General features: G+C 37.6%; 1 long non-coding RNA gene across 1 annotated transcript in view; it reads right to left on the bottom strand.

The window, feature by feature from the left end:
- Positions 1-20,570, bottom strand: part of LOC143694639 (uncharacterized) — a 296,382-nt gene that overhangs the window by 187,557 nt on the left and 88,255 nt on the right. The gene's annotated exons all lie outside the window — the stretch shown is intronic.

Here is a 20,570-nt window from a genome sequence, read left to right as displayed (position 1 = left end):
AAAGATCTTTTTTTCCTAGTAAAAACGTGGGGGACAGGTATTGTTTGGGGTTTTTTTCAGATTCTAATGAAACCTCAAAATTGGTCTTGCATAAATACCACCAACGAATATTTCTCCAAAGCAAAACACATAAAATTCAGAAGCTGCTCTTCAAGGGAAATTCGCCCTAGCTTCATTTGGATATTTGTCCCAATACAAGTCAACAGTCATTATTTAGGATTTAGCTCAGTAAACATTCACCTGATGACCAAGCAGGCCAGCTTCCTGTGTCAGTTTTATGGGCACAACCATAACATGCTGATAAATAGTATCATCATATTCTTGGTTTTATCTAGTTAAAGGGAAAAATGAGTTCCCAGGAGTTCCCTGGCTGGGAGACACATGTAAATCCCCCTCTCTTCTATGAATACTGCCCAGTTACAGCCTGCTGGATCTGGAAGCAAGAGTAACCATCTAAACATCTGTGGGATCAACACAGACCCTCTCAGTTACTAATATGAAGTAGACCTGAAACCTAAAAAGCTTCCAACATCATCCCTTAGAGAAGGAGATGTCACAAATTTGGCCAGACCATGACAGCAGCAGCAGCATGACACTCATTTGACCCTTTGTCAGGCACCAAGCTTCTCTTTTTGAAACAAAAGACACATCTCTGCTGTGTTTGTCTGGCATCTTTGCTGTGTTTAGTGATTGCTACAGAAATTGCCTATGCATTAATTCGCCATGCCTCAGCCTGGTTATGGCCATTGCATGCAAACCTAATCATCTCCTACTGCAGTTCTCATTCTAGAGGGAGGAGAATAAATGGCTTTGTTTAGTTTTTCTGGATTTCTGTATATAGTTTTTCCAAAAAAATTTGCTCTCCCTCATGGCAAGAGCACCTGATCTTTGGGTCTATCTCACAGAACATTCTTTGATATATTGTCTTGGCTAGAGGCATTCAACTCTCTGCCTGTTTTGCTTGTCTATTTTAAAAATAAAAGGTGTTCCTAGTCTTTTAATTCTGGTAACATTAATTCAAGTCTGTGTCAAGCACGAGTCATTGACAGATTAAAGTACATGTGTCACAGTGAGATTACCATGAGCATAAAACAGTGCCCAGCATGAGCTGCTTCCCGTTGCTGTGGGCTCAGATCAAACTACAGGATTATACAGATAGGCCTGGCTTGATACAAGATACAGAGCACCTCTTACTCATCCAACACAAACTAATGGGGAAAAATATGAAGTCTTATTTAATGTTTTCTATGATTCATTTAAATTCTATGTCTTTAGTGGAGCTGGAAAAGTTTCATTTAAGATTGGAGGGTACAGGGTAGAACAGCCCAAGAAGCGTTCCTGTAATATTGAAATGGAACTGAAATACATCAAACCATTGTGGCCTGCAGTATCACCCAGGAAATATTTTAGCCCCATGAAAGCAAGTAGTGATATCTGAAATTCTACTAAGAGAATATAAGAATAAAATTTCAATGAAATAAAATTATGAGTAGAGTTATTTAGTATTTGTCCAGTCATTAAACAAGGAAATTTTACTTATCAGTTCTTCAGCAGAAAAGTTATGAAAAAAATTTTGAACCCCCCAAAAAAACCAATGATGAAATATCCTACCTATATTTTTTGTTCAATAAATACCAAAGCTTCCTAGTTAACCTTTTCTAAAAAACATGCATTCTTGCTTTTGCAGGTTTTGATTGGCTTTTTCTGTTTTGTTTTGGACAGAGTTTTTTATTACTTCTAGATAAGACTATTGAAATCAACAGAAAGAGACCCAATAATAACAAGTTCAATCTGCTGGCATTTCAAAGTAAGCAAAGTAGGCAAAGCTTTAAAACTGGTACTCTGTCATAGAAAAACAGCCTCATCTCCTTCTGTGTCCCTTTAAACATCTACACTGAGACTGTTTTCTTCTGACAAAATCACCTGGATTCAAAGGAATTATTAATATAGCTAGATTAGGAAACTTTGTAAACCAGCAGTAAACTTCATTATCAGTTGATCTATTTCATGGTTCCAGCAACACATCAGGTGCTTTTGACATGAACTGCAAACTACTAGTCCAGGGATAATAGCTATTGACACAAGCTGTGAGTCAGGATGAAAGGGCTTTTGGTGTCACACATTTGCAGCTGCAATTCACTCTGTGATAGCTTCTTTCCACAGAGAAAATGCTGTTGGATACATTTAACCTTCCCCTATTCCTAAGGCAAAGAAAAGAAATCAGAGATATTATAATTCAGTTTGGTTCTAATCCACACAAAATGAGGAGAAAAAAAATCCATTATAATTAGAACCTATAATTAGTTAGTTTTCTTTGAGCTGAATTTGCAGGGAATAAAACAATAAAAAGCAATTCCTATCATAATCACACCACACCATGATAAGAAATGTACCCCTAGACAAAGACATTAGACCTGTGACTCTGAACTCTGTCATTTATATGATTAAGTTTCCTTGCAGTTTCATATGTTAGCAAAATACCTGCCTTTGAAAGTAAGCCTAGCAAAACACACAAGTACACTGAGACAGAAGAGGAAAGTTTGCATGTGGCAAAACATTCAATGGAAAGGAGACACTGAGTAACTCCATCCTGTGATTTGGCAGGTTGGTGGGAGGATTTTAAAAATATCCCCAGCCTACCTATAGAAAAAAAGAGAAAAGTATGATTTTAAGAATTCATGCAATACCTTCCCATTTTGGATCAAATTCTCCCTCAGTACACTAACTCCTTGGATTCTGTAGCACCTATATTGCCTCCCAGACAGGCTTTAGGCAGTTTTTGGTCATCATGTGATGCTATTCCATACTGCAGAGAAATAGCTAATGAAAAATGACCAGTAAATTTCCAGTTCTTGCGCTTCACTTCTGTATTTCAAAGGTTTTTTTCTAACTGACTCCAGTACAGAACAAAATGGTGTTCAGAAGGAATGGCACAAGAAACTATCACTGCTCATTAACTGCTTCGGTCATTATGGAGGATTCCCTATGCTACTGAAAGAGAAACCCACACAGACTAATCTGATTTTATCACCTGACTATAGAAAAGAGCAAATTCAATTCAACAACTAATTTTGAAAAATTACTTTTTTTTGAAAACTTATCTTCTGTTTTATTTGTACTAAGGAATGGAGAACACTTCTAAATTTAAGTTTATTAGAAAACGTTTGAAGAAGGCAGTTATTTTTTACAGCTTCCTAATGTGTATTGGATGATTGTATATTGTAGTACTGATACCATTTAAGACCAAGGGGATTAAAAGAACTACTAAGAACATCATAAGATAAAACATAATAATTTGCTAAAAATAAAGGCCTTTTTCCTCATGCCCTCAGAGACTATTCTAATTTTGTGGGGGGTTTTCTTTCCATTTTCTCATATGTTTATAATTTCTTACTTCTCTAAATATATATACACATTTTCAAAGATGTTAAGTATCAGTATGAGACTTTTCAAAATACAGAGGTTTTGTAGAAAGTATCAGGCAGGGAGCAAAGGTCCTGTATTTTCTGATCAAACTCAGTGTCAGACCTTTCACTAACTTCACAAATGATCAAGTTCCATTTTCTTACTTGTCTGTCATCTGAGTGGTAGACTGATCCAAGTAGCAAAGTTGTTAGCACCATATGGCTCTCTGGATAATACAGCACACTCACTTTGAAGTTTGTTATCTTCAGTAACAGGTTTAGACCCAAATTCTTAAATATACACAGGCTGTGCTCATCCTACTATTGTGTCCAGTTTTTCATTTATTATTCCACTAGGTTCCTGTAAAACAACTTTTTGCAAGACTTAATTTCTCTAAACCAAAAAATCTGAACCCATTAAACCAAAGTCTTTAGGACTTGGGATTCAGAACTTGTGACAATGAGTTCTGTTGAAAAAAGAATGTGGTGAGCTACACTTATAGAAGTAGGAAACAAACACATCAAGTCACACTTATACTTGAACCAAAATATATATTTTGGTTTCCAAATGCCAAATACTGATAATATTCACTACTCTACTTTATCACCCATTCCAGCTCATATGAATGCAGAATTCAGTACTCCAAGTCCCATGAAATGCAAACAAAGTGCACACAAAGGAAAATGAGAGCATTACCATACTCAATAGTGTTTCTTTCAAAATGTTTGATTAAATAAAGTTTTCCTTGATGATTTTGATTTTTTTTTTTATTTACATAATATACTCTGAACTACTCCTTTGTTCCAACACTGATATATCTAGAAATTTATAGAGAGTGAAACAACCATACCACATAAATCAGAGATATTTGCTAACTTCATTTGTCTTAGAGCACTTCTCTTCCCTAACGTTGGGAAAAGGCTGGACCTTCATGAGGCAATTATCCTGAGAGAGAACATGCTCCCATAAGGCAGCAAAGAAAAGAAAGATATTCTTTGGATACCATTAAATTATCAAATCAGTAACTTGGTGACCCAGATAGGGCTCTATATAAATGTGTCACCCATATTAAGTCTGTCACCTAGCTGGACAAGGGCAGTATTGCCAATACTGAATACTGTCAGAGTCAAAAAACTCAAAAAATCCAGGAAATTCCATATTAATCTGGTCTTATTTTAGACTACTGTGGGAAAAGTCATTCACACAAAGGAATATTTTTCTAGCCAAATCACTGCTGCTTGAAAATAAGGAAAACAGGGAAGATGAAGGCTGATGAAATGTGCATATTGTGCAATTCCCTTCTTGCTTAGCCTTAGATAAGATCAAATATTGAATCCTACCTTTAAATAGACATGAAATATTGCAGGCAACAACAAATACAGGAGCATTAGCATATAGACCAATAATATTTATCATATTTTTTACTATTCAAGTTTACTGTTCAAAGTTTGAATGCATCCAAGCAGAGCCTTCACCTGAGGTGCACAGAGGAGCCCTGGCTCTGTGCCAACTCATAAGCACGAGGCCTTATTCCTGGATGAGTCCTTCATCCTTCATCCAATTCAAGGAACTCCAGCTGACCTGGGGCTCTCTGGGGCTGTGTGGCATAAGCAGGGGACTGGTTAGCAAAGAGTAACCAGACCCACTTGCTGGGGAAGAGCACTGCAAGCATCTCTGACAGAAACCCAACAGCATCAAGGATAATCTCCTTTGCAGTAAAAAGTTTTGAAGGAAAGTAGAGGATAACAAATTCATAGGAATTAATAATTTAAAACCTAGGATGTTGTGAATTCTCTTCTTCAGCTGCTGAACTTTATAGTTTTCTGTATACTCAGAGCAATTCTTTTTAAATTCAGATTACATATTTCCACTAGGGTCCAGATTCTGAAGTGCTTATTCAGAAATTGGTTTAGGTAAAAGTCCTACTGAAGCTAGTGGGGCTTTGATTTCAATTGAAACTGCATAAATACTGAGTGAAGACTTCTGGATTTCATCCTCTAGAGTAATAGACTGTGTAAACTAGAAAGAATGATTGGAAGGTCTAGTAAGGAACCAGCACATTCTTTTAAGTAATTAATATTTTTCTTATGAAAACACTAATCATTATGATGCCTGTGACAATTTCCAGGGACAAATAAAAGAGAATACCCATTTAATTTCTAAATACTTTGAAATTGAGATCTTAATTCATAAGACTGTCTTGCTGTTGTATCAGTGAATGCCCATTATACAGTCTCATCCTTTTATATTTGTGGATAAACCAATTTAGTATTCCTACACCTCTGTAAATTAACATATAAGCACTCATTGACTATATTACTAAAACTTTCAGCTTCAGATAAATATGCAAACAACTTCACTAATGAGGAAACAATGCAAAAATCCCATTTTGTTTTTCTGAAAAACCATCTCAAAAAATAACTTGTGGCTGAGACAGGTTCTGAATCCAAAAATCACTGATCCCCACAACAACACAGAGATCTAAACTAAAATTCCTTAGGTGGTTTATAGTACTAGCAGGTATGCATAGATAGTGATCTGTTATGTATTAGCTCAGCAGAAAAAACCTACATGTCAATATTCATCATAAGGTCTTTCAAAAAATACTAATACGAACTCCTGGTACTCTGACATATGCCATGCTAATTGTACAAGTGTTAGAAAAATGGCCAAGTTGTACAGAAGTTATTCACATGGATAGCAGATGCTGTCTGTAGAAGGGTTATTAGTATGAGTTATTTATCCAGGTTCTAAAATGTCAATCTGACTCTCTCTATGTGTTAGTACACAGCAAGTTACTTTATTTACATTAAATATGAAGTATAATACAAAGTATTATATTTACATAAAGCAGAGCATCTCTGGCAAACTGTTAGGCAAGTAGGTGGGAGGATGATTATTCTAGATATATAAAGGGTATGAAACTCAGGGACATATGGTGGTTGCCCCATGATTCAATAAAACACAGCAAAGCCAACACTTGATAGAACAAGACCTTGACTAAGAAAAATTCTCCTTAATGATCAACATTTTCATCAGTAAGTTTTTCTCCATTCTTCTCTTTTTTAAATTTACCATCATGTTTCTCTTTCTAGAAATTTTAAAATATCTCTGCCGACAGAGAAAACTGAAGTTAAAAGAGAAGCTCAATTCCATTGATTTCAACAAGAAAATGACATTCTTTTCAAACTAGCTTGAATTTAATATTTTTTGATCAACTATAGAAATATTGTTGATATTTATAAATTGGTTTTATATCAAACCAGTTCAAAACTTGAAATTTCATCATAGAGTAAATATGCTTAATCTCCATACTAGCTACAGAAAAAAATTAGAAAAATTCAGATTCTCCTCTGATTATAGCTTTAAGATTCCCAAAAGTAGGTCTTTCCAACAAACAGTTGTAACTTCAAGCGAAATGATTTGCTGGGAGCCATGTAGTACCAAAGATAATTCCTTTGCTTTGCTTTCCCTCGATCTTCTTAAATTCCTTCTACAGAAAGCTTTGTCCCCAGAGCAGGAGAAGGGAACAGCATGATCTAAAAGCTCAGTAGTTTTGCCTGGAACCTCAGTTCACCCATGGTCCATCTCACATGCCCTCTATGGCACTAGATGCAATCTACACAGTCTCCATTCTGCTCTGTATCTACCCAACCCTCAGCAGAGCATTTTCCCACCTCAGAGTGGATTTTTACCCTCACAGAAATCTAGTGCTGTTCCTTACCTAGACATTTCTAATGGACGTTGTGTGTGAGTTAAACAATCTTGAAATTCTCAAAATGTAAAGAAACACCAGCACAAGGCCAGGGTCACAGGGCAGCAGTCACAGTGGCTCAACTTCTGTGGTCAGGGATCAGCCTGAGTGCAGGGTGGGGGCCAAAGAGCTTGGAGTGATTGTTCAAGGAGTTGTGAAATGTATCAAACAGAATTAGATCCTCGGAAAAAAATGACTGAGCAGTCAGTGTGATCTTACAGGGCAAAAACCATAACTCCCAGATCTCAGACAAGAGTGTGCTTCTTTTATCCCCAACATCCAGGAATACTGACAAGCACAGATTTTGAATGGTATCCCATGACACATGATGTTAAATCTGGGATCAAACATCAACAAGAGTATGGTTTTATGTAAATCTTTCAACTAAATTAGTCTTTTTTCCTCATACCCAAATATTATAATATTTTCAAAGTTTTTTATTAATATATAACATGACTTGCTAACATGCTACCACATATCATATTTTAAAGATTATGTCATAGGTATAAAAAATGTAAAAAAATTTTGCTTGCTTGCTTTGTGAAAAGGATGAGCTTGAAGGAACCTCCCTGCTGTAAGTACAATAGCTGTTATCTTTTCTGTATCTTTTATTGATCTGTGGATATGGGTAAAAGAAAGCTATTTTAAAAAGACAATGTGACCAAATACATGTTTGCTTTTCTTATTTTGTCAGTAATTCAGAAATGTAATTTCAATAATTTCCATTTACAAGAAATGCCTACTTTCCAGTAGGACTGTGGCTTTACAGCTCAGCTCTGATATCTACATCCTTCTCAAACCTGTGCATTCATTGACAGATATGCTTACCAAAACAGTACTGACCTTACCTGTGTGTGCATATTTAAGATCAAAACCACTATAATTAGCTTTTATTTAAGAATACTTTGTTAGGGAACAGAACTAAGAACAATTTTTTTCAGGTCTTCATAATGGATTTGTGTGGTAAAACAATAATCAAAATCCTTTCCATCCAACATGACACTTCAAAACTTAGTCAACAATATTATAGGCAAGTTACTACTTAGTAAAAAATTCTTCCCAGTGTTGAGATCACCTCAGCATAGAGAGCAGAGAACCATCACAAAGATTCTCACAATTGCCTCAGCTGTAACCTCATACTTGGGTCTATGAGGAGCTGGGTATAGGCTGGAGAGCACCAGAACATTTTCCTGTCCAATCATCCCCTCTCTGCTCCTCCCCAGCTCACTGTGCTCTAGCCTACCAGAGAAGCTGGTATTACTTTTGTGACAGAAGAGGAAAAATTATAGTGTTATCAAAATCAATAAATTAAGCAATACTAACCATTTTAATAATTTAGCTAAGTATTTTGAAGTATTATTATTTTTCAATATGTCAAAATATTGCTCTGATAATGTGGTACAAAGGCAGTAATCAACCATAACAAGCACTTGTTTGGATGTCCTTGTTCAGTTTTCAACACTACTCTAGTTCACTTACCTTGAAAGCATTGTAAATATTTGAAGGAAAGTTGGCATGCAAAAATACAGCACAAAGATTTCTGAGTCTAAAGTAAATGTTAATTTCCCAAAATCATAAAGTGTTGAAGCATTTCAACTCCAACTCTTCCTGAAGCAATTAAAGAATTTTCATTTAGCTTTGCAATAACTCCATGAGGCCTTTCTCTTTTCATATAAGCAGCAAAAGACTGACCACAGGCTGTCTAGATTTGAACTAAAGCTTCCCAAAATATGGAACCTGTCCCAAAACCAGAACAGGAACCCATTTAATAAGAGATGTCTTTCAGGTTACTTAGCATTAGCCCTTCTCTACATCATTCAATTATTCTCATCAGCATCTTTACTCATTTTAATTGCATGAAAACTTAAGGACCTGACAGTTTGTGACAGGACTCCAGCTTGGCCTCAGGTTTCCATTAGACCTGCCTGGACTTCCTAACTTCACAGCAGATGATCAAAAAGTTTCTAAACTCAGCATAGGAAGATGTTTTTAAAACATATCTCCAAATGGAGAAAAGCCAAAGTGGCTGGGCTGAACAGAGAAAGGTGAAGTGATCAGAGCCCAGGGGCACAGAAGCAGAAGGGGTTTGTCTGCTGGGGTTTCAGGTCTCTGGGCTGCTCTCAGGCATTCCCCTCACTCCAGCAGACTGCCCAGACCCCCATGGACACTCTCAGAAGCTGCAGTTCCCAGCTCCTTGCTGACAACTCCCTGTGGATAACTGTGGGCAGAGCATTTCTCCTGCCCAATGCCATCCTGCAGCCACCCATGTAGCTGAAACTAAGGCAAGAGCCAGGGGGAAAAGCCATAACATGATGATGTTCACTTGCCTGTTTTGGCATCCAGAAGGGTAGCAGCAGGTGCCAGGACTGCTCAGCTCCCCTTCCAGGTCATGCCAACAGCCCAGGCTTTCACCTTTCTGGCTGCTAGGTTTGGCAGTGCTCCAGGCTCAGCCTCAAGTGACCTCCCAAGCTTGGACAAGAAGGTGGCAGAGACCCCAGTGCCACCTTTCACTAATGCCACACACAGGCTGGGCACCCAGGGCTGGGAGGTGCAGGGTGGGTGGGGAGCACGAGCCAGGCACCAGCAGCACCCAGGCTGTGGCTACTCAGGGAGATGCAGCCTCAGCAGAGCTGTGCACAGACCTCAGCTCCCCCAGCATGGGGCACCTCAAGAAGGTGCACTCACAGAGAGGTTACAAAATCCTGCTCAACACAGCCATGGGCACTGGGTACTTGGATGGGGAACCTACAAGTCCCTCTCACCAAGCAGCTGCCACTGAAAACCCAAGTTCAGGAGGTGAACCAGGGCACTTGAGCTGGAGCCAGGGTGACCCCAGGGTTCTCCTGGCACCAAGTTCTCTAGGCAAGAGAAGAACTCAGCAGCCCTGTTCTAAAACTGACTCTCCTGAACTGTGTTAAAAGAGGCAATCCCAAAACTTACCGCAGAATCAAAGCCATAGTAAAATCTTTCATAGCATTATACATTTTCCTCCTACAGCATTCATTTTACAATGTCCACATATGCTTTTCAGCAGCATAAAGCAGATAAAAAGACTAATCTTTTTATCCTTCAAATACAGCTAGTTCTTGCCACCTAACTGCAATAATTAATTTGAAATTACATTTTATGTCCTGTGTCTATAGTTTACCAGTGCTGAAGATTTCAAACAAGACCAAAATAGAGAGGTGGATGAGACTGTTTTGTAGTGTACGTTTTCAAGCATTAATAGTATCATTTGCATGCTAAAGAAATGAAATTTTGATTTTGAAGAGGCCACTAAGGATTAATTTAATGATTTGGATAGAGTTTAGGCTGCTTTGCAGTGGGAGTGAAGGTTAAAAGGTATATCTTGATAAATATTTAAAATCTTCAAACTTTTTGGTGTAGAGCCAAGTGATTCGAAGTCCACTGCTCTGTTACCTATATAGAAAAATTTTAACTTACTTGAAATTTATACTTCTGATCTATAAATCCTGAGGTGTTGTACATGACTGACTTTTTATGTAGTGTAGTGATTTATAACAACATTTTAAACTTTCCCTTGGCGCTTTTTCAACACCCTTATCTAATTCCCCAAGACTTGATGTTCTCATGGAGAAGAGATACAAGGTTTCTGTTTCCAGTAGGGTCTCCTCCCTTTCAGTTCAGGATGCAGACCCAGCAATAACTAAATGGAGCTGTTGAACAGCTCATTCCAGCAGCTCACAGAAAAAAAAAAATTATTAACTTATGGTAAATAAACATTTTTTGAGTGCTGTATACATTGATTAGTTGACATCTGGTATTCCCCTCACACACTGTCAAAACACAGAGCCAGTCCATATGCAAGAAAGGTTTGGCAGCAAAGAATATTTTGTAGAGCATCAGCTTTCTTTTTCTATCAGATGAATTCTCCTTTCCCTATAAATGATACATTACAAGAAATCTGTTCAAAACACAACTAAACTGAGTCATCTTTGTAAATATCTCTGTAGGACATCATTAGTTTATAAGGAGTATAAAAGTTATACACACAAGCAATAAGTACAAGCAAAACTATGCAATGATCTCATAAAAGGAAGGGCAAGACCATCTAGTCTTTCAGGAAAAATACTGGAGGGACAACAGCCCCCCCCCCCCCCCCCCCCCAAAAAAAACAAACAAAAAACCTGCCTGCTACAGCTGATTTGCACCACAGACAGACATTACTGATAATGCTGGTATTGATGCTCATGTGCTCCAGGTGCATAGATCCACTGTCTGCTCAATAATTCTTGGCTGTTTTCAGGTGGTACCTTTCTTGACCCTTACCATCTCAGACACACTTTTTCAGACTTTGATATTTTAATGATGTTTCATTTAGAGGGTAGATTTTTTTTTAAGCTAAGATTTCTACAATTTAGTCTTCTAGTTTTTTAATCTATGTGCAGAAGCTCAAGGTAATTCTCTTTGACAATGTATAGCTCTGTACTTGGGAGTTTCAATGGGTTCAGTTCAATGGGTGAACCCTGCAGGGCACCCTGCTGGGGAGGGCACCAATGAGCTATTTGTAGGGGAAAGTGCCTCTTCCAGCAATAACATCAGAAACACATAAACTGAATCTTTCCCTTTAGGAAATACTGCCCTATGTGATTAAAAACTTGTGAAGATAGCCCCAACAAGAGTTTCAAATCTAGAAAATTTTTCACAGTTCAAAGGTAAGACTTTGCTGTTTTTCAGATGCTTTAGAAAACCCATCTGGGTGCATACCTACCTCTTCTAAAAGTAGTTCTCTGGTCTTTCCACCCCCAAAGTAGCATAAAAATATACTGTCATATGAAACCAAAGCATGAGAACATGAGATTGTATATATTATGCTGATGAATATTCTATATTAAGTATTATAAGCTTAATACATAATAGAAACAAGATATTTATAGGGTGATCGTAAACATTAATCAATATCAACAGAGCATCTGAAATTTGCTATTGAATTTCAGGGCACAGTGTGTCCATGTAAACTCCCAAATGCTGATTTTCATAAATTTCTGCTCTCAGCAGCAAAGACAAAGGTGATGGATTATCCCTCTGTGACGGGAACCCACTGGGAGCCGTGGCTTTGGCATATGCTTAACTGGAACAATCGTGATGCTTTAGAATTATCTTCAAAATCCGTCAGAAATTAAGATCATTTAACTTCAACATTTTTATTCTTACTATAACTTCAGTTTTACTTCTGGTAATATATTCTGAGAGGACTTTTACAAAGAAAAAGGTTTTGATTATACAGTTTATCATATCAAGGAAACTCAGGACATAATTACAGTCATTAATTATCAGTAATTAATTTTAAATAGTTTCCTGTTCTTTATTAAAGAGGTACTGTTGTAACACTGTATGTTTCTTTCTTCTAATGCAATTGATTTTGACTGCCTTGTCATTAAAATGCATATTTCTAGAATTATTACCCAAAAATGAAGACTCTTTCTTTAAAAAGAAAAAATGCAACCAACCATTCTGATTGCCAGAATCTGAATCAGCTACAATATGCTGTATGTTATAACTTGATGAAGTCCACGAGCCAGGAGCTGCAACAAATAGAAACACAAGCTGAGTCATGAGAGAGGGCTGAAGTAAGTGGTTTAAGAATCCTTTACTTTCAAAAAAAATTAAGCCTACTTCTAATTTCCTGACTAAAGCCATTATGATTTGTAGATGGATGGCAGAGCTGGCTTGTAAAGCCAGGGTGATTTGTAGATAGATGGCAGATCTGGCTTGATATTAAATACATCAGGGAGGAAATTAGGTTGGAAAAATCAATGGCTGGTTATGAATACTAAAATCAAAATACAACTTTTGGGGAATAGAGACAGGAGGCAAGCTTCCAAAACTGCCCTATTAAGGACTTCTGGACCTAGACTTGTCTTTATTTAAACAGCCAGAGAAGTATGCCTGCTCCTATCTTTGGCAGAGCCAGCAGCATTGTCCACTGGTTATCTAAATTAATTCCAAATGTGCAATTCCTTTAAAATATAAATTCACTTTAATAAACAGATATACCAAAATTAGATCTGTCTTTGTACTTATAAGAACTGAAAGTAGGAATAGTGTTGTTAATCCCAGGTATTATTTAGCAGATAAAGTAAAACTAACTATTGGATCAGTAACATCAGACAAAATATATGGAAAAATGGCACACCAAAAGACTCATCAAACTACCTCATGTGCACAACAGCAAAGCATTACTGCATTGTGTTGAGACTGCCAGAAACATGCTGGCCCTGCTACAACTGTTGTGTACTGTAAATGTGTGTTACAGTAATCTAATTTGGTTAGCAATACCTAGATTTGTAAAGTGCAGTTTGTGCTCAGCAGCTGGTAGAGATGCACTCACCTGACCCCAAAAGGCCCACAGAGTAAAGCAGAATATGAGCTAAGGCATTCCATGAGGTAAAACTGTGACCAGCTCCAGGGAGGTAAGTATTATTCCAAATTGTCCTTGCCTGCTTTAGAAAATGAAGTAAAACCACCCAAATTGCTGGTAACAATTACCTCAGACACAAGGATATGATTAAGCCTCCAGCAGCAAATTAGATTCTGGATTAGTGGGGGAAACCCTCCCCTTTCTCCCTCCTCCCCAAGTGTTTCTCACAGAAAGTGAAGCCTCTCTGTCTTTCTCACTCACTGTCTCTAAATATGCATTCCCTCTTCCAAATTTTAAAACCCACCCTGCACCACATCTTCTGAGAGACCCCTAAGTTTATTGAACTTCTGATCCGTTCCAGTACTTAAAGGACATAAAAGGAATCAAGAAACCAACACTCAACTCTGTGTTACTCAACCTCTCTAAGTGCAAAGCTCATTGCAGAAATTGAATGCATCATCACAAGGATTCAGAATCACCAAGCATTCAGCTACACATGACAACTCGTAACAATAATGTTAGAAACTGAGAAAAAAAAAAGTGGAATCTGTCATATCTGAAATATTGTGTCTATATTCAGCCTTAGCATTTCATTTTTGTTGCAAAACAGTATTTTGCAAATGTGTTTTTAAATGACTGTATACTGTGGTTATTTCTGTTAAAATATGCTCAAAGCTCTGTATCATTTACGATGAATGCATTACTGCCTCCATGAGAACACAGATTCATGCATGTTGTGAATGACTAAAAATAATCAACAATATTTACCAAGTCCAACTAAATGTTGGTTTGAAAAGCATAGGGTAATAAAATGTCAAAGACCAAGACCTGTTGCTCTTATGAAATAAACCTTACATAAAAATGTGGATTTACTGTTCTGCAAAACATAGATCTGTGCCTGTATGCCAGAAAACAGCTTCCCATTTATAATCACTTGTTTGTACAAAAAGATTTTGTCAAGCTTTTGAATTCATTTGACAGACTGATTGTCGAATGATATATTCTTCAACTGAAATTGATTCACTGAAATCTATCACATTCATACAATCATGTAATCAGCTCAAAAGATGAGTTTTCCTTCATCTTTCCTTATAATGTTCAACAAAAAAAAAGTTGCAAAGCCAAAATTAGATCAGACATGTTAAAACTTAGAGAAACTCCAAATCTTAAAAAATCCCAACTAAATATATAGATAACTCCCAGATAATTAGGATACACAATGGTTAGTACTTTGAATTTGTTGTGGCAAATTCTGCTTGGATTTATGTATGAAAAGAAGTATAGAAACACTACAAAATAAATTCAAAGTGTTTGATTCCAATATTCCTTGTGCAAACTAAAGTAGTCATTATAGGAAGACTGACTTAGATTAAATGGGAAGGGAAAACACTCTATGAGATTCCATTTCCATCACTAAAAGCTCCAACTCAGTGAAATCAGTTTACCAGGCAAAGCGTAGCATCCAGTACATCAGAACACTAAGAAGCAATGAAGCACAATAGTGTGGGCCTTGCAGAAACTCTCCATTTCCATTTTCTGTTCTTTCTTTAGAGAACCATAAAAATGATAAAGCAATGTTTCAAACCCACACCTGGAAGACATTTCAAGCAGCCATCTACTGTTCTGCTGGGCCCCACCATCAGTCCTGACAGGTTTCAGTTCTGCAAGTCATTGCTGCCACTCCACAACTGACAAAGGCAATCATGTCCCACATCAAGACTCATTTTTGCACCAACAGTAATCATCCTCATTCCCAAAATCAGTTTTTCTTGCAGAAACCTGTAATTATTTCCTGTCCTATTCATTGTGGAGATGGAGAAGGGTTCATTCCCTTTGGGTTTGCAGCAGTATTTTATATCGTTGAAGAGATGTCCCCCTTCAGTCTTCCCCAATTCTTTCCATTTTTTTTGGTAAAGCTTCTATATCTATACCACAGATCTCTTTCCTTCTCTGCAGAATCTCCCTTATTGTCTGTATCAGTCTTGAGTTGCAGTGTGCAAACAACCACACTGCAGCTGAGGCTTGCTCAGGAGCTCACAGAAGTTTACCTCACTCAGCTGGCAGGGTGCACTGCTGTGTGTATCAGTCTCACAGCCTCATCAGGATCACATCCCTAGAGCGCTTATGACAATTCTTTTCAGCCATGGCAAAACTAGCAAATTTGCCACTTTAGACAAACTAAAGAGGTCATGATCCACTGGAAGCCCACTACTGCTTCCTGCAGACCTTGATACCCAGCTGTTCTAGCTTTCCCTCCTGCAGAGCATAACCATCAGACCTCATCCATCATCTTCAGAGTATTTCTCCCATTTTTCAATATAATTTTGGGATTCCATTTCCATCCTCCAACATATCCAAATTTTCTCCTAGATGTGTTCCAGATTTAAAAAGCTGTCACCCTATTCAGTCTTCCAGCTCATTCATTACAAAAATGAGTAAATGCACACAGAAAATAACCAGACCCAAGACAATTAACTGAACACTGTTCAACATTGCCCTCCATTTTGAATCTAGACCACCCAGCAACACTCTGGGTTTGGATTTCCAAGTAACTTGAACTACATTGTGCTCCCCCAAAGTATACTAAAATTATTTTCCTTAAAGGATCTGCGAAATCATTGTAACTTTTTTTTCAATTTGACCAGCCTTTCAGAAAAAGTACTTTAGGAATTTTCTGTGACAGTTGAAAACCATCTTTGTGAAATACCTTGGTTCCTTTACTGCAAATTTTGGAGGTTTTTTGTTTGCCTGGGAGTCTATGGTTGTTTCTGCTCTGGGAGGTAAGAACCTTTCCAGAGATCAGAGATGCTATAATTTTTTGGCTCTCCTTATTCAAACTACTAGTCATTTTAAAACTAATCATCTAGAATGTACGTAGCAGGTACAATCAAATCTAAAAAATTATATGTCCCCAAAATCTTTGTTCTCTATTATTAACCAAAAGAAGAAACAATTTGATTTAAACAATGTGACTGATTTCTTCCCTACTGCACTCCTTCCCCAGCTCAGCCACTTCAGCCCCTCTCTCAGCACCACCACGTGCCTTGGGCTACCCTGTCCCCTGCTCACCAGCAGCTTCACTCAGGCCTTAAAGCTGGCACTTCATAGTGAACATCCCACCAATAGTGCTCATCATGGCTCTTCTTTCTAGCTGTCACCCAAGGATCAGAGCTTTTCCATCCTCCTTGATCTCTGGCTTGGAAGGAGCATAGACAGATTTCATACATAGAGCCATGCCTCTTTCCTTGAAGGACTCTTTTTTCCTTTTTTTTTTCAAGTTTTTGTCTTTGTTGAATAAGTTCGAGTATTAGTATAGCTGTCACATAAATTACTTCATAAAACCAAAAATTCCCTACTTTGTATAGGCTAACAAAGACATCAAAGTTCATCTAAAAACTTTCCTACCATTATTCTCTGTTTCTTTGAGCTTATCATTAAAAATATATATAAAATTTCTGATTTTTGACTCTGGTCAAGAAGCAACACCACTTACTTGCAGATTCTTATCATCCCTTCATAGACCTTAATTTAAAACCCTGCACTGGTGTGAGGAAGTTCATGAACATTGATGTAATTTCCAAGCTGAACCAAGGGATGGTGCTCCAGCAGAAAAGCAAGTAAAAATAAAGATTTTAAGATGAAGCATTATGTTTAATTCATCAGTAACTTTACCTGGTTACTTGTTATTTGTTACTTCTTTCTGCTTTATCAAACCTGACATATGCATGAAAGAAAAATGCTATAACCCACAGAAATAAGACAAAGTTAGAAGGAACTCAGTGGTCAGAATTCCCAAGCACTCCGTGCATTTTAAGACTCCTTTAGAAGTCACACCAGCATGATATTATTTACATCACTTCTGCATTTAGCTAATCACTGCAGGAATTCATTACATCCCTTTCTTGTTAAAAGCAGAGGAAGAATAAGGAATGTTATGTTCAGAAAAAAGTTTCCAAAGTGTGAATATATTTGCTTATTGACTGAAAAAGGAGGTTTTCATATATAAGGCATATAAAAAGATTTATTGACAGTAAGTAGTTAGGACAAAAATATTGATTCAGTGCACCACAAGCAAGTTTAACCTCCTACTACATGACACTACCACAATGCCTGTAAATACATATGTGATAAGCTCCGTGCACAAATTATTTTCTCCTTACTTTTATCAAGTTTTTTTAAGGAAAGACCATAATGGAATAATTATGTTATTGGTTGAAACAACAATTTCACCTAGTTCAGAGACTCCACAGATGGAGCCAAGATGGATGTCAGACTTTTAATAGAAACTCATGGACAGAAAACCCCATCTTAAAAGGTTTCAAGCAGAAAGTTGTCTTCTTTTCATAAATTGTTAAGTTCAAGACAGGAGAACCACCCCCACACATATTTCCAGTTCTCAAAAGCCCCAAATAAACCTGCCTCAGCCTTCAAATCTTGCAACAGAAAGAGTTTAAAGAAAAATTCTTGTCTTTAATTGACATGAATCAAACAAAATTTTGAAGAGTAACAGCTTAATTAAGCTTCTGCAACACAGAATTATCTATTTTGTCTATTATATTTCTAAGTCCATTAATGCCATAGGAGAAAATGCACAGTATATGGAAAAATATAGCAAAACCAACAACATTTTTAAATGAAGTGAGAATGAAATAAAGCATAATTTGTTAGTAAGGTAATCCTGAAAGTCTTCACACAGGCAAGGCAAATAGAAGAGCAGAACTTTCTCCATATTCCTATTTACATTCAAGTCAGAGATTTTTTTATTTTTTTTTAATAGGAGCATCTTTACTTTACATATTGCCATTTCCTCACATAAGAAACTGGCATGGGGCTGCTAGAGAAAATATTCATGCCTGAGGCTAAAGAGTGAAGGCAGCAGCCCCAGCATGGGGGCCCTGGACAGGTGATCCGTGCCCTGACTGGCAGAAACACCCCCCAGGGCCCCGAAATCCCAGCCACAGCAGAGCTCCCATCCCCACATCAGTGTCTCTGCACTGTCCAAAATCAACTTGAGAAGTTCTTAAATTCTGTTCCTTATGGAATTATACTTGCTTGTCAACCTGGAGAGAAGATCACCACCATCCTTTTCACGCTGCTTCCTTTGAGTTTGTTTTGGTTGGGGGTTTTTTAGGTAATTGTATTAAAACATAACACATGGGTTATTTAACAAACAAACAACCCTATTATGTGGAACAACTGCTCCACAGCTAAAGAGCCAAGAGTTCACACTAGTTTTCTTCTTGTTGTCCTGCTTTGATTAAAAGCTACAACCACTAAATGTGATGATGAAAATCAGAGTAAACCAACAAACCAAACTGAAGCAAATTACGCCAACCTAATTTTCACCAGCTGAGGATATAGCCTCAGTAACTTTTCCTGCTTTAAATAATTAGAGAGATACCTTATTTATATACACATATTTATCATCCACTTTGTCTGTACTTCATGACCTCAAGTTGTTATATGAAATCCATTTTTTTAGACTATTCTGGTACCATCACTATAGATGAAAAGTATGACCAGTATTGCCCTGTCTCTTAAAAGCCTATTTAGACAGGTAGACTTTGTGAGCAAAAAGAAAATTTATCTGGTAAAAATATATATTTTTTTTCATCTTGCTCCACCCTGTGAAAGACAACGTGTGAATCATATGTACAAACAGTGGTATTTTTTGGCACCATCACAGCAGGCCTTGAGCTATTTTAACCACACCCCTCATGGGGTAGAGTTGTTTCCCAGCAAGACATTATAAAACAAAACAAGATTATTTTACTGAAATCAACTTCAGTAAAACAGAAAACATTTTGTGTCTCCATGATCCAAAGAACATGGCAGTTTATGAACACTGCAGCCTGCTGTGTCTTGCTCTATCACTGCTTCAAAATCACAATTACTGCCCATCAAAATGGCAATCTGCAGGAGCCCAGAATCTCTGCAATGTCTCATGTCAAGTGCTTTATGCAGCACTTGACAGTGCTCTGGGTTTGATACCTTCCAAGACAGGTGTTTGTTTGAGTAGTGTTGCCTCTTAATTACTCATCCTTTCCCTTCTCTGGATAGATCATAGGGATAGTGGCTTTACCTGACCCTGTCACAGGGTCTGAGAAAGTTTCTGAAACTGAGTCGGGATGCTCTTTAGAGGAAACCTTGGTATTTCACAACAAGTGAATTTCTCCACTGTAGAGGCACACAGCAGCATCTAGAATAGAAGAAAACTGGGCTGTCATTCTTTTGAAGCTTCACAGAAAGCCTACTTCCTTGATTTCCTAGTATAGCAACACAGCAGGGTGACTTGTCTTGCTGTCACCAGCCTGCTCCACTATTTCACCTCTTCTATCCTACAAGCACAAGGTGTCCTCAAAGCTTCCCATGGCCGTGCCGGCGTCCCCAGCACAGTCACTCATCCTCTGGTACATGATGCACTCTGGCACAAACCCCAAGACTCACGGGAAAAGGACACAGCAAAGGGAGGAGGTGAGGGCTCTGCTCAAAGACAAGGACAACTGAAGAGGCCACATGCAGAATGTCAGACTGCAGCTGAGAAAAGAAACACCTGGAACTCTGCACACCCCTAAATGGAGGAATCAGGGACAAAAGTTGAAGCAAGCCTTAAACAAAAGGTTTAAGAGCCTTGTGCTGATTTTTAGGTATGAGTTATCTGTTCCTTGTAGCCAAGGTAAACCACAGATGGGGCCAATTACACCTTTTATCTCTGAATTTGTTACTTTCTTTTCCACTTACTTCAGTTGCCTCCTGCTGCTTTGGCATATCTGCCTTTAAATCTGATGGATTTCAAGCTAATATTGCCTACTCTCTCCGTTTTGCAGTATTCTGTATTTCATAACTCTGAGCAAACTTTTATATGCTAGAATCTGGTGATTTTGTGAGTAGGTCAACTTTTGATTTACAGGTAATAGGAAAAAGCCTTATAAGTACAGAGAAAAGCTGAAAATACATCCCCTAAAAAGCTAAAAAACTGCATTAGAAAGAACAGGAAGTTTCTTAAAGGTCCTACAAGTTCCAGGGTCG

The sequence above is a fragment of the Agelaius phoeniceus genome, chromosome 8 (genome assembly GCF_051311805.1).
Source record: "Agelaius phoeniceus isolate bAgePho1 chromosome 8, bAgePho1.hap1, whole genome shotgun sequence".
NCBI classification, from domain to species: domain Eukaryota; kingdom Metazoa; phylum Chordata; class Aves; order Passeriformes; family Icteridae; genus Agelaius; species Agelaius phoeniceus.
Note: the sequence above shows the minus strand (reverse complement) of the source record. Positions and strands in the feature narration are given on the sequence as shown.